We start from the raw sequence: 15321 nt of genomic DNA, 5'->3' as shown, positions 1-15321 counted from the left end.
GTGTAAGCAAAAAAACATGATTATACAATAAAAACAATAACACATTTGCACAGCAAATTCTCTGTTCTGAGAGACAGTGTGCGGTTAGGTAAAATCAATTTTTCCATAGAAAACTACCTGAAGTAGCAACAGGGGTAATAGTCACTGGGAAGGCACTGTGGTTGTGGGATAGCAGGTATAGTAGGGAGGGATGGTGTCTAAAGTAAAAGTGGATAATAGTCTCTGGGAAGGGAGTGTGACTGTGGGATAACAGGTATAGTAGGGAGAGATGGTGTCTATAGTAACAGTGGATACAGTGACAGTGGGATGTCTCTGGAAGGGAGTGTGACTGTGGGATAGCAGGTTAGTGGGAGAGATGGTATGTAGTGGATAATAGTCTCTATAGTAACAGTGGATAGGGGAGGGAGTGTGACTGTGGATAGCAGGTATAGTAGGGAGAGATGGTGCTATAGTACAGTGGGAGTGTGACTGTGGGATAGCAGGTATAGGATAGTAAAGTGGATAATAGTCTCTGGGAAGGGAGTGTGACTGTGGGATAGCAGGTATAGTAGGGAGAGATGGTGCCTATAGTAACAGTGGGATAATAGTCTCTGGGAAGGGAGTGTGACTGTGGGATAGCAGGTATAGTAGGGAGAGATGGTGCTATAGTAACAGTGGATAATAGTCTCTGGGAAGGGAGTGTGACTGTGGGATAGCAGGTATAGTAGGGAGAGATGGTGCCTATAGTAACAGTGGGATAATAGTCTCTGGGAAGGGAGTGTGACTGTGGGATAGCAGGTATAGTAAGGGAGAGATGGTGCCTATAGTAAAAGTGGGATAATAGTCTCTGGGAAGGGAGTGTGACTGTGGGATAGCAGGTATGTAGGGAGAGATGGTGCCTATAGTAACAGTGGGATAATAGTCTCTGGGAAGGGAGTGTGACTGTGATAGCAGGTATAGTAGGGAGAGATGGTGTCTATAACAGTGGATAATAGTCTCTGGGAAGGGAGTGTGACTGTGAGATAGCAGGTATAGTAGGGAGAGATGGTGCTATAGTAACAGTGGGATAATAGTCTCTGGAAGGGAGTGTGACTGTGGGATAGCAGGTATAGTAGGGAGAGATGGTGCTATAGTAACAGTGGATAATAGTCTCTGGGAAGGGAGTGGTGACTGTGGGATAGCAGGTATAGTAGGGAGAGATGGTGCCTATAGTAACAGTGGATAATAGTCTCTGGGAAGGAGTGTGACTGTGGGATAGCAGGTATAGTAGGGAGAGATGGTGCCTATTAGTAACAGTGGATAAATAGTCCTCTGGGAAGGGAGTGTGACTGTGAGATAGCAAGTATAGTAGGGAGAGAGTGGTGTCTATAGTAACAGTGGATAATAGTCTCTGGGAAGGGAGTGTGGACTGTGAGATAGCAGGTATAGTAGGGAGAGATGGTGCCTATAGTAACAGTGGGATAATAGTCTCTGGGAAGGGAGTGTGACTGTGGGATAGCAGTATAGTAGGGAGAGATGGTGCCTATAGTAACAGTGGGATAATAGTCTCTGGGAAGGGAGTGTGACTGTGGGATAGCAGGTATAGTAGGGAGAGATGGTGCCTATAGTAACAGTGGGATAATAGTCTCTGGGAAGGGAGTGTGACTGTGGGATAGCAGGTATAGTAGGGAGAGATGGTGCCTATAGTAACAGTGGGATAATAGTCTCTGGGAAGGGAGTGTGACTGTGAGATAGCAGGTATGTAGGGAGAGATGGTGTCTATAGTAACAGTGGATAATAGTCTCTGGGAAGGGAGTGTGACTGTGAGATAGCAGGTATAGTAGGGAGAGATGGTGTCTATAGTAACAGTGGATAATAGTCTCTGGGAAGGGAGTGTGACTGTAGGATAGCAGGTATAGTAGGGAGAGATGGTGCCTATAGTAACAGTGGATAATAGTCTCTGGGAAGGGAGTGTGACTGTGGGATAGCAGGTGTAGTAGGAGAGATGGTGCCTATAGTAACAGTGGGATAATAGTCTCTGGGAAGGGAGTGTGACTGTGGGAATAGCAGGTATAGTAGGGAGAGATGGTGCCTATAGTAACAGTGGGATAATAGTCTCTGGGAAGGGAGTGTGAATGTGAGATAGCAGGTATAGTAGGGAGAGATGGTGTCTATAGTAACAGTGGATAATAGTCTCTGGGTAGGGAGTGTGACTGTGAGATAGCAGGTATAGTAGGGAGAGATGGTGTCTATAGTAACAGTGGATAATAGTCTCTGGGAAGGGAGTGTGACTGTGGGATAGCAGGTATAGTAGGGAGAGATGGTGCCTATAGTAACAGTGGATAATAGTCTCTGGGAAGGGAGTGTGACTGTGGAATAGCAGGTATAGTAGGGAGAGATGGTGTCTATAGTAACAGTGGGATAATAGTCTCTGGGAAGGGAGTGTGACTGTGGGATAGCAGGTATAGTAGGGAGAGATGGTGCCTATAGTAACAGTGGGATAATAGTCTCTGGGAAGGGAGTGTGACTGTGGGATAGCAGGTATAGTAGGGAGAGATGGTGCCTATAGTAACAGTGGATAATAGTCTCTGGGAAGGGAGTGTGACTGTGGGATAGCAGGTATAGTAGGGAGAGATGGTGCCTATAGTAACAGTGGATAATAGTCTCTGGGAAGGGAGTGTGACTGTGGGATAGCAGGTATAGTAGGGAGAGATGGTGTCTATAGTAACAGTGGATAATAGTCTCTGGGAAGGGAATATGACTGTGGGATAGCAGGTATAGTAGGGAGAGATGGTGTCTATAGTAACAGTGGATAATAGTCTCTGGGAAGGGAGTGTGACTGTAGGATAGCAGGTATAGTAGGGAGAGATGGTGTCTATAGTAACAGTGGATAATAGTCTCAGGGAAGGGAGTGTGACTGTGAGATAAAAGGAATAGAAGGGCAACAGGGTGACAAGTCAGTAGGTCCCTCCAACTCAAACGATGGCCATTTTAACACCTTCCAAAAGGCATTTTTAACTATTTAATTTCATGCATTCCACTTTGCACCTTTAATTAAGGACACGGCAGCAAAAATTACAAACCATGGGCTCTATGAGCACGTCTTATATTTCTTTGCTCAGACACAACCGCTGGCTTTGCTATTAGGGGATATTTCTGCCACTTTCATTCAGAGTTTAATGAACTTGTTAGAAAGAGCCGATCTTGGCATTTGGATTTTTTTTTTTTTTTGTGGTGGTCTCAAGAAGTGACTCCCCCATACTTGTAGGATGTTATCATTACACTGTGCTCAAGATATAAAACTCCCCAAAGTTCCCCTTGCTATGAGCTTGCCCTACTCCATTAGGGTCAGGCTGATAAAATCACAGATTTTTACCCTTAATCTCAGGCCGTGCTCTGTTGCAGTTAAAGGGATGGAAGCAACCTCCCAAACTTTTATACAGTGTGGGAAAAAACAAAAGTCTTGCTAAGAGCAAATGTTTTCACATCACTCCCTTCCCTGCACCACAGAATATAAAATTCTATTCTTGAACCAGTACATGTATGTTTTTAGCTATATTACATACATCTCAGTGCATTGTGCCTGACCCTCAGCTTTTAGAAAGAGCCAGCACTGGAACTGGTTTCAGTTAAGTTATTGTTTCTCCTCCTGTAAATGGAGGAGCCATGGTGGGACTTGGATTTTTACAATTTAGTGCTATTCTCATATCTACCACTAGACCAGACATGGGGGCATTTTTAGGAATGCAGTTGGCTGGGAGCTGTTATCTGGTTACCTTCCTATTGTTCTGTTCAATGTTGGACTGGAGAGTCGGAGGCCCACCGGGGCTTCTGCTACAGGGGCCCATGCCCAAGCGACCAACTAACCCTCCCTGCACATGTCTTCTAGTTGCGGCCATGGTCAGGGTCTCGGGGGAGACATCAGGAGGCATTGTGGGATTACCTTCCCAACCCTCCCTGCACATGTCTTCTAGTTGCGGCCATGGTCAGCGTCAGAGACCCACAATGCCCCTGATCTTTCCCCCCAACCCTGACCATGGCTGCAACTAGAAGACATGTACAGGGAGGGTTGGTTGGTTGCTTGGGCGTGGGCCCCTGTAGAATATCATACCTCCCAACTGTCCCTTTTTCGGAGGGACAGTCCCTCTTTTGACAGCTCAACCCGCAGTCCCTCATTTGTACTGGAAAGTCCCTCTTTTCTCTGCACTGAACAGCCAGAAAAAGAAACAAAGTTTCTCACTTAATTGGCTTTTAGCAGAGCGCCCAGAACAGCTAACAGGTGCAAATAAGATACTTTGTAACAATTTTGAGACACAAAAACACAGTTTAGATAAGGAGAAATATTTTCAAACTTTCATAACCTGCCAAATTTTGTAAAACAAACATGGTAATTAGGGGGTGTGGCCACAGAAAGGGGTGTGGTCAAAAAATTTGCTGAGCTACGTGCGGAAAATTTGTTTTTGTCCCTCTTTTTACTTCCAAAATGTTGGGAGGTATGGAATATACCCCGGTGGGCCTCCGACCCTCCAGTCCAACACTGAACAGAATAGGGTCAGGGGGAGAGATCAGGGGGCATTGTGGGGTCTCAGACGGGTCTATGTCGGCAGAGGCAATCAGGTTTTTAGCCAGTGTCCTGCCATCCCAGTTCGATCCTGGTTCTGTTGATAGGTGATATGACTCCAACTTGCAGCACAGCAGTAAACAGTGACTGAAGTTTATCACATGACTGAGGGCACCTAGGAAACTAAAATGTCTAGCCCCATGTCAGCTTTCAGAATTAAATATAAAACAATCTCTTTGCTCTTTTGAAAAAAATAAATTCAGTGCAGAATTCTGCAGGAGCAGCACTATTAACTGATGCGTTTTGAAAAAAAATAAAATAATCCCTTTAAATGATGTAGCTGGATAGGAATTTGGATTACTGTACATATAAAGTGATTCATTTGTCTTCTGGGCATCTTTTTCCAACTTTTGTTTTAATTTTGCTCAAACAATAAAAACACCCCGATCACAGGCTCACAGTTCCAGGTTTCTCTGACTTTTTTCCTCCGGTCACGTTCACTATTACCCTCCAGTATTCTCATCCCCAAAACAAATCCCTGTCTCAGACCCAAGGTCATGCAACAAGTGGGCTACACCTTTAGCAATTTGCTGTGCAAGTAATTACAGGGCAGTGATTAGCAGGGAGTGCGGCTCTCGGGCACAGCTCCGGAATACTCTGAAAGGAACAGTTTGCCTCTGCCAATGCTTTTTATTACACGGTGCCTGAGACACTGGGAGGAAAACTTCCTTAGTAATGTAGTGCATTCCTGTAATGTTAATGGGCCAAGTGATTAGAGCTGCACTTAGCTGGCACCTTCTGGTACAAACGGAGCCCTACTATCTATATGGTAATCACTAGAAACAGATTACCCGGCAGCATACATTATGCTAGGATTTAACTTTCTCAGTGTCAGGCGCCTTTCAAGGTAGTCAAAGTACCCAGGACTTTTGTGAGTAAAGGTGGCCATACACGGAGAGATCCGCTCGTTTGGCGATGACCTTGAGGTGGGCAATATTGGGCTGATCTGATCGTTGGCCCTAGGGTCCAATGATCGGTAACGGGCGGTCAGATCGTGGGACCGCCTCAACGAACAGATGCGGCTGCGTTCCGACGGGATTTTTAGTCCCGTCCAATCGACATCTGGCCGACTCTCGGCCAGATATCGATCGGGGAAGCCCGTCGGAGGGCCCCTTAAGATGCCGACTCAGTCTGTCGGCAGCTTTTATCGGCCGTGTATGGCCACCTTAAGAAAGAGTCACCCTGTGCCCCCCAAGACTGGAATTAGAGATAATGTAGACTAAGACACTTTTTATCCCAAAGAATACAACTGCTTAAAGGGGTGGTTTACCTTAAAGTAAACTTTAAGTATTTTATAGAATGGCCAGTAATACGCAACTTTTCTTGTGGTCTTCATTATTTATTTTTTTATAGTTTTTAAGTTATTTTCTTCTTCTTCTGACTCTTTCCAACTTTCAAATGGGGGTCACTGACTCCATATAAAAAAAACAAATGCTCTATAAGGCTACATGTATGGTTATTGCAACTTTTTATTACTCCTCTTTCTATTCAGGCCTCTCCTATTTATATTTCAGTCTCTCATATCAATGCATGGTTCCTTGTTTTCTTTTTAACATTATGGCCACTTGAGGGCACTATCACCTTTGAACATATGGATGAAAATATAGGGGTCATTTATCAAACATGGGGCAAGGGGTAACGTGGAAAAAACAAGTGCAAACCATCATTTTTTCTCACTTTGCACCCTGCCTTGTGGGTGAGCACCCAGAGGCCTTAACTTGCACTTTGTGCATGAACACAACACTGTAAAATGCAGGCAGCACTGTATTCATCAGGAAAGGGCAGCTCCCAGGACCACAGGGTAGGGTGCGAATGCGAAATATGAAAAAACATGGCGGCCCGTCTCTGTTTTATACACTTCGTATTTATGAGGGGGCTAGGGAGGCATATAGGTGTTCCTTAGCCATGCGTGCCATTACTACTTGGCCTGGATTGGTGTAGGGTGCAAGGAGTTTCTATGGCAGATAGGGTTACCACCTTTTCCGGAAAAAAAATACCGGCCTTCCTTTATATTTAACTTTTTCCCCTATTAATAACATTGGGATCAACCATAAATTAATTAGTAAAGTACCGGTCAGGTGGCAACCCTAATGGCAGGTGATAAAGACTGCCTTGTGTCTGTCAGTGCTACACTCTGGACTGCACCATGGCCTTTTATTCTGGAGTGAGTGAAGCACAAACCATATGCACAAGTGCCAAATGAATAAGTACTAATGGGCACTTAGCGCTCTAGCACTTGCTTCTGGGTCGCTGTAAATGACCCCTCCTATCTTCTCGCTATTTCTGAACCAAAGGTAGGAGCAGCTTGTGGTTTTATCTTACTGAGCCCAAATCACAGGGCAGGGATTGAGCGTTAAATGTCGACATACCATACATCACTCAGCGAGACTCATTAGTGCTCTCTGCTCAATGGCCACCTTCCATTAAGCCGGTGCAGACTGTCTAGCTGTAATTTATACGGCTCGGGTACCAAAGTCCCATCACTGTGTGTCACGCAGGAAATTAACCCAGATACACGGCACTAAACCACAGTATTGACATAAAGATGAGAGAGACAGTAAATCCCAAGGGCAGGAAATCGGTATCTGGAGTTTTCTGGGAGATAAAAACCAGAACTCTGGCTACAGGACGGCAACGATTTACAGAACTTGGATCCACATTGTATTCCAGGATCTTCAGAAACGAAAGATGACATTGTCTGGATGGAGCTATATCTCCATAAACCTAAAACTCGGTTCATGTAGCTTTACTGTAGGTCCAAATGTAACTGCATTCGGGAAGATTCTGACCCATCAAATAAGAATTCCTACAGACAAAAATAACAAGTAAAAAAACAAACTAATTCAAAACATATTCGTTTTATTATCCGTACAATTTATCTCTATCTATCTGTAACTTACTAATTTATTGCCCATAAATACATTTCACTGATCTTACTGTATTTATGATGTGCCTTTCCAACTTTCATTTGTATTTTGCCTGACGAAGAGGCCTTGGTTCTCCGAAAGCTTGTAATATATTATTTGTTGTTAACCAATATAGGTATCACTTCACAATACTTTTTGCATTTGTTTGTTTTTTTATTTATTTTTGTAACTGGTTAACCAGATACCAGTTTTTGCTTAATGCTCATCCTACAGACAATAAGTCATTTCCTAAAAACTGATATAGAGACAAGCCTCAAGCAGGAAAATAATGGGCTCTGATACATCCTTTGCATTTTACACATGGCCTATTTGAGTTAGGGATGCACCGAATCCAGGATTCAGTTCGGGATTCGGCTTTTTCAGCAGGATTCGGCCAAATCCTTCTGCCTGGCCAAACCGAATCGGAACCCTAATTTGCATATGCAAATTAGGGGTGGGTCAGGGAAATCGCGTGACTTTTTGTCACAAAACAAGGAAGTACAATTTTTCCCTTTTGCATATGCAAATTAGGGTTCGGATTCAGTTTGTTATTCGCCCAAATCTTTCACAAAGGATTCAGGGGTTCGGCCAAATCCGAAATAGTGGATTAGGTGCATCCCTAATTTGAGTTGATCCAAGGACTCCACTGGAATGCCCTGTGCAGCTACTATGTGATACCAAACCACTTCTCTCCTGGGGGTAACAACATAACAATCTTTGGATCATAAAATTGAGACTGAACTTTAAAAGTGTTGTTACCAGTTGTGACTATTATTTAGCTCTATCGATGTGCTGGAATAGACTCCAGAAGGTGAAGGCCACAGCTCAAGGTCTTGACTACTATGAACCATATACAGGGGAAACTGTGTCATGTTCAAATGTAGAGCTTCACCCCTTGTACATAATGACACCAGCAGCTGCTCCTGACTTCTTCGTTCTTCAACACTTAGCCCTGCCGTTTAGGGTGACCTATTGGTTGGCACCTAGGCAGTATTTTACAAGCCCTGACAATAAAAGCGATACTTGATAGCAATGCCTTTAAGAAAACAGAGATGGAAAGGATATTTTTCTTCCAGAAAATGTACCAGCCCTACTGACCTGAGAGAGAAGAGAAATACAAACTGAAACAGGCCACATGGCAGCACCGGCGAGCCCATCGTATTCCTGTGCTACAAAGCAGGAGATCTTTTGTTAATATAGTTAATATTACAACATTGTGCAGGGGCTTTGACGTGTTAATGTTCCTTTATGAGCTGTTACCGAACCAACACTGCTTTTCCCTATGGAATGTGCGTGAGGATTTAGATTAAATACTCCATTACAATACCCCATTATCCTAGAATGCTTCCTCCCAAGAGACCCAAACCAATTGCTAGCACAATTTCTACAGATTAGAAGTCTGTGAAAACAAACTACTTCTAATCTCCATATATGCTTACGGCGGAGGGTAACTTTACCGTTCAAGCACCCCTTTAGGGGTCAAGCTTATAACAAGGATTTAGATAAAGGAAAGTGCTGGAGTATAAACCATTCAACTATAGTTCTACCGGTACCCAAGGCAAAGAATTAGTGTTCACCACCCAGTTTGCACTATATATGGTGTTACTAGCATACAGGCATTCCCTCCAAATATCACTATTCGTCTTCAGGTTGAGCCCTCTTCTACTGCTCCATCCATCCCATAGGGGGCAGCTGCAGAGTTTGTGAACATCCCCTTTACTGTTTCCAACTCCAGCTGCAGGGACAAAGATCATGGAGCCAGATTTAAACAGATAAACTGGGATTCTATTTGGAGGATTATTTGGTTCAACAGAGGTGGAGAAAGTTTGTATTAAACAATATAAAAACTATAAAATCCACATTAGATTACATGACAACACAGGACCCAGCGCAGTCTGTATATTCTTATTAATCAGTCTTGCTGTATCGGCTTCTGGCAGATATTATTTGACTTGTGCTGTTTTGATAATTTATGATGATCCCTAAGGAGCCCAGACCACACTGAGCATGTGCACAGTCTTGGTCTTGCAAAGATGTTTAACAAAGTTACAAGATGGTGACCCCCTGTGGCCAACTTTGAAAGCATAAATCATTTGTTTACTTAGGCTTGTGATGCCGTAAGTTCATGTTTATGTTTAGTATACAAAATACAGCATTTCTAGCCTTATTCTATTTTAGACTTTACTTCCCCTTTAAGGTATAGTCCAACAAGAGGTCCTCCCATGATTTTTTTGGGCCCCAGCCTTCCAAGAGCTAAATCCATATATTTAAACGTGGCACACGCCACGTTATCTCGAGAATTAATATTCTGTTTAGCCAATAAGCTCCACCATACTTAATATAGCTAAAGGAGAGTAAAAGGAAATCCTACTATAAATAAATTACAGATAAGTTTCAAGTTGGCTCCATGTGAAACAGTATGGGTAATTTTATGATTTTGGAAGGGGTCTAAAACAGACACAATGGAGAGAGAATTGCTTCCATCCTGCTTCTTCTGATGAAAGTCATGCAACTGCACCTAATAACACTGGAGTTGCCACCACCCTGTACCTGGCAGTAGCACCAAGGTACCCACATTGGGTTCTCTCAATAGATGCACCACACTTGGGTCCAGCAATCAGATGCACATGCCGTTTTGAGCTTGTGCTCCAGAAGTGATGCAGTCTGAAAATACTAGATTGAGATACTAGATACTAGTCAGTCTGTTTGATGCATCTGTCAGGGCATTTGTAGTGGATCTACTCTGGGTGGATCTTCATTGGGTAAAAAGTATGCCAAAATTGGACTTTTCACACGGCATTTTGTGTTCCCCCTAGCAATTCAATATTACTGAATGACAGTACAAAGCAACTGATATTTTAATATATTTCCACCACGGATGTCCAACCTGTCTCCTTCCAGCAGTTAAAAGGCTTTGATTCCCAGCACCCCCCAGACAAATAAAGAGAGACATCCCTGAGAACGATTCGGTACCTTAAACCGTATTTTTATGCAAACTAGTAATGTGGTGTAATGTGAACGTTCAAAACAATATTTAAACCTTTGTTCTAAGCTGAATAAGACTATAAAAAATGCGCAGCAAAGCGAAGATAGTTCCTTTTTAATGATGCCTTGAAGCTACTTGGTCATAATACATTCCACACAATCATGTTGGTGCCTGCGGATTTAAATGCTTGGCAATAAAGAGGCACAGGAAAGAGAAAGAAAGATCTGAACATCTCAGCTTCCCTCCCTGCTACAACTTGTCTACAAGGTTACAATTACTTCTACAGAGTGTGATCTAATTAACACTTTACCTAATTGCAGACTTCTATATAGCCCCAGGCTTGCTCCGTAGGATGTTCCACCTTGCCCCAGCTCTTTAAAGAACAATACTTATCTGCTGGTGAGCTTTCATTAACATCACAGGAGGAAAAGTTTGGGAACTGGTAATGCATTTGGGTAAGAATAGCAGTGTTAAAGACGTGTGATATTACTGTGAAAGCCTCTGTTCTTGAGAGAAGCTTCTGAGCATCCGAATACTCCACTCATAGGTGTAGGGCGAGACCTCAATTGAGGCATTTAAGTCAATACCCGAGTGGGTGAAAAGGGTCAGGTCTCCAAAACCAGGAATTAAAGGGGCTTAGTGGGATCAATGTCAAGGGTCAAGGGAAGAGCTAGACTCAAGAGTCTCAAGTCTTCAAGGCCAAAACTGGATGGCACTTAGGCCACAAGATCTGAAACAGATTCTGCAACTTACAAGGAAGCTCAAGAATCAGGACTAAGACCCAAGTGGGCTAATTCAAGCCAATACTAAGATTCAAGAGGGGTCCCAAAAACCAAGAATGAAAGGGACTTGGTGAGTTCAATGTCAAGGCAAGAGCTAGACTCAAGAGGCTCAAGTCTTCAAGGCCAAAATTGAATAGGGCTTAGGCCACAAGATTTTAATCAGATTCTGCAATTTACAGGGAAGCTCACAAATTAGGACTAAGATTCAAGAGGGGTCCCAAACACCAAGAATGAAAGGGACTTGGTGAGTTAAATGTCAAGGCATGAGCTAGACTCAAGATGCTCAAGTCTTCAAGGCCAAATTGAATGTGGCATAGGCCACACGATTTAAAGCAGATTCTGCAATTTATAGGGAATCTCAAGAATCTGGACTAAGACACAAGGGCTAATTCAAGTCAAAACTAAGATTCAAGAGGGGTCCCAAAAAGATAAACCAAGAATGAAATGGACTTCACTGTAACGGCAAGAGCAAGATTTAAAAGGCTCAAGTCTCCAAGACCATAACTGAATGGACCTTAAGCCACCAGAGTTAATGTTGCGGACTCTGCAACTTCATGGGACTACGAAAGCTAAAAATCAAATAAAGCTGTATGATAAGGCTGAAACACATACAGAGCAGAGTTAATCCTTTGATCCTGGTGTCTAGCAGTAGGAAACTTGCACTGCTGAGAATGGGAGTACAGGACTACAGTGACGTCACTGATTTTTCATTGCGCTTCCTACAGAGTGCCCGAGGCAGCCTTCAGTCTCATTAGGCTAAATTCTATAGTACTGCGCATGCTATCCTCCCTTTAACAATGACGAGCTTGCAAATGGAGCTAGGCATGCGTCATTGTTGACCCCTTGGAACACGTCCCTCAGCCAATCAGCTGCGAACATCGTGTCTCTGTGGAGACGAGTGAGCGATCCTTTTCATTCACTTACTTTGCAATTGCTTATTCTGCAAGCCATGCAGGGAGAGTTTTCGCTTGAGCGCTACATCATCTATGACATGCATCTGGGGTCAGGGGTATTGATTTTTTGCGTATGCGCAGTAGCATTAAGGAGGAAAAAGAAGTCTCCATTACTTTAGCAAGATGGCGGCTGTGTTCTGCAAAGCAAGCTGTAAAGAAGACGCTCGATTTACTACTTTTGCATATACATAGGGGACCTGAAACTATAGCGATCTAAGGCATCAGTATGAGAGCTATTCAGAAAGGTAGTGCATAACTTTTGGCTTTCCTTCTGCTTTAAAGGAGAAGGAAATTCCATGGGCGCAAAAACCCTCCCCCCTCCCCTGTGTTGCCCCCGGGAAAATGCCCCTAACTTGTTACTCAACTCTCTGCACAGGTCCTGTCCACGGAGCTCACAGGCGCCATCTTCTCCCATGCGGTCTTCTTCCTGCTTTGACCGGCGTTTTTGGCGCATGCGCAGTAGGAGCATTTACCGGGTACGGATCTACTGCGCATGCACCGAATGTCACGAAGTGAAAGTAGATCCGTACCCGGTAAATGCTCCTACTGCGCATGCGCCAAAAACGCCGGTCAAAGCAGGAAGAAGATGAAGACGAAGAAGATGGCGCCTGTGAGCTCCGTGGATAGGACCTGCGCAGAGAGGTGAGTAACAAGTTAGGGGCATTTGCCCGGGGGGACAGATAGGCCAGGGTGGTGGAGGAGGGAGGGGGGCAACACAGGGGAGGGGGAGGGATTTTTGCGCCCAGGGGGTTTCCTTCTCCTTTAAGGGAGAGCTCAAGAGCACTGAGGGCACCAGGGGCACAATCAGTAGAAAACAGGTCATTTGGTGAGACTCTTGTCTACAGCCTAGCCCTATGGTGAAGAACACTTTAAAAGTCATCACAACCACAAGAGCCAAGAGCACAGTGCAATTCTGGATGTGTAATGCTTTGTGTTTTTACCTACAAAACAGCATTTTACATACTCATACTAAATGGGTCATTGACTGTCAGCCCAGAGCAATCAACTGAAATTCAATCAAAGGCCGAGACGTAACTTAAAATGGACACCAGTGGTCATTTGGTAAAAAAATTAACGACCATATCTATTCTCAGAGGGCTGGTCTGTGAGTCTTGTGTGCCATTTCTCACAAATTCATCAAAATATACAAATTTGTAGGTCATGAACTCGTAGCCACAAATTGTGAATCAATCTTCAGTTGGTTTGCAAATTTATGAATTCAGAAACGTGCTCGTCTCTCATTGCCGGAAATACTGGAATTGTTTCAGTTAGTGACAGTGCAGGAGAAGTTCAATGCGTGCCTGCAGAGCTATTAAACTCAGGATTTACTGATCTGTCCTGTTCTGCAAGTGCTAATTTGTGTATTAGTCATTTCCAAATGATCTAGGGACCGGGAGACTGAAGGAGGGAGGGAGCGCTGGCTGGTGTTACTTTTTCCCAAGGGTAGAGAGGGGAGAATTCTCCCTGGTGACTGTCTCACAGAGCTGTCCAGGTGCACAGAATAGAAATGAGATAATCATAACCAAGCAGACTGTCTCATTAAGGGCCCCTGCCGTGCAGGTCTCCTCTTGCAACCGACACACAAACTCTTTCCTCCTGTAAATCCTTTCGGATGGAGAATAAGTTCAGTAAATCCGAACGGCTTTCGGTAATGGAAATCCGAGTCTCCCTGCGGTGCCCACAGCAGATTGAAACGGGGAGTAATCACTTTTATTCACTGTACATTAGAAGCGTCTGATAGATTCCCACAGCCTTTTATTAGAGCAAGCCGGGCCCTCACGGGGGGGGGGCCTTATCTTTTTATACGAAAAGGGGATGTAATGTTAAAATTGAATCGCTTACTATACTGACCAGACCAAAAAAGACTTGTGATTATTTCATGCTCAGGAGTCACTGTCTTAATCTGAATGGATCTTCCCTCAACTGCTCTTGCAAAGCCAGTAAGGAACAAAGCTTGGTCTTTGTCTTGTAACCAATAGCAGCCAATCAGATATTTGCTTTATACAGGTTGTTCTCGACTTTTGTTTATTATATAAATATATATTATACAGGAGCACAAACGGTAAGAGAAACCTGGAAATGATAGAGGCCCTGTCGCATCATGCCCCCCAGTCTCCACCACTAGATTGTGCCCCCCAGTATATACACCCCAACCATTATATTTACGGACCACACGGACTTCATTCTGCCAACCCATTATATATACACCCCAGCCATTCTAGTGAGGGACCACAGGAACTTCATTCTGCCACCCTATTATATATACACTCCAATCATTCTATTTAGGGACCACAGGGACTTCATTCTTCCAACCCATTACCGTATATACTCGAGTATAAGCCGAGTTTTTCAGCCCCCAAAATATGATGAAAAACTCTACCTCGGCTTATACTCGGGTCAAGCCCAAAAAAATCTAAGAATAGTTGCCGGTGTCCAAGAATAGTCGCTGGCGTCCAAGAATAGTCTCCAAGAATATTCGCCAGCGTCCAAGAATGGTCGCCGGCATCCAAAAACGAGACGCCGGCACCTCCAATGGGAGCAGAGACCCTCAATTTTTTGATTGAAACTTACCAGAAGCTGCTGCATTTCTCACCCTAGGCTTATACTCGAGTCAATAAGCTTTCCCAGTTTTTGGAGGTAAAATTAGGTACCTCGGCTTATACTCGGGACGGCTTATACTCAAGTATATACCCAGTCATTCTAGTGAAGGACTACATACAATTACAATTTGGAAGGGGCACACCCAAAAAGAAATGAATTATTAAAATCAATGCTGAGGTGCCAATCCCATGGAGACCTCCCAGATTAAGCCTCCTGGTACAAATATCAGAATATAAAATATAAGGATTGCACACTCATTTATATAAAAATCTAATTTTATTGTATCAATTGCTCGGCCAAATCACTAATATGTTAGTGTTTTTTGATACAATAAAATTAGATTTTTATTTAAATGAGTGTGCAATCCTTATATTTTGTATTCTAGTGAGGGACCACAGGAACATTCTAATGAGGGACCAGATGGACTACATTATACCACCCCATTATATATACACCCTAGCCATTCTATTTTTCGGACAACAGGGACTACATTCTGCCACCCCATTATATATAC

The 15321-nt window shown here is 43.6% G+C and overlaps 1 protein-coding gene across 2 annotated transcripts in view; it reads right to left on the bottom strand.

Annotated features, from left to right (window-relative positions):
• The window catches only part of plxnb1.L (plexin B1 L homeolog), a 148249-nt gene that overhangs the window by 63519 nt on the left and 69409 nt on the right, over positions 1-15321 (bottom strand). The window contains exon 3 of one of the 2 annotated variants that reach the window (XM_041590871.1): positions 6949-7385. The exons of the other annotated variant lie outside the window; for it this stretch is intronic. The gene's annotated coding sequence lies outside the window, so the exon portion shown is untranslated. The remainder of the gene's footprint in view (positions 1-6948; positions 7386-15321) is intronic. 2 annotated transcript variants of the gene reach the window in all.

Source organism: Xenopus laevis, chromosome 4L (genome assembly GCF_017654675.1).
Source record: "Xenopus laevis strain J_2021 chromosome 4L, Xenopus_laevis_v10.1, whole genome shotgun sequence".
Taxonomy (NCBI): Eukaryota; Metazoa; Chordata; class Amphibia; order Anura; family Pipidae; genus Xenopus; species Xenopus laevis.
The sequence above is the reverse complement of the archived record's forward strand: the minus strand, read 5'-3'. Positions and strand labels throughout refer to the sequence as shown.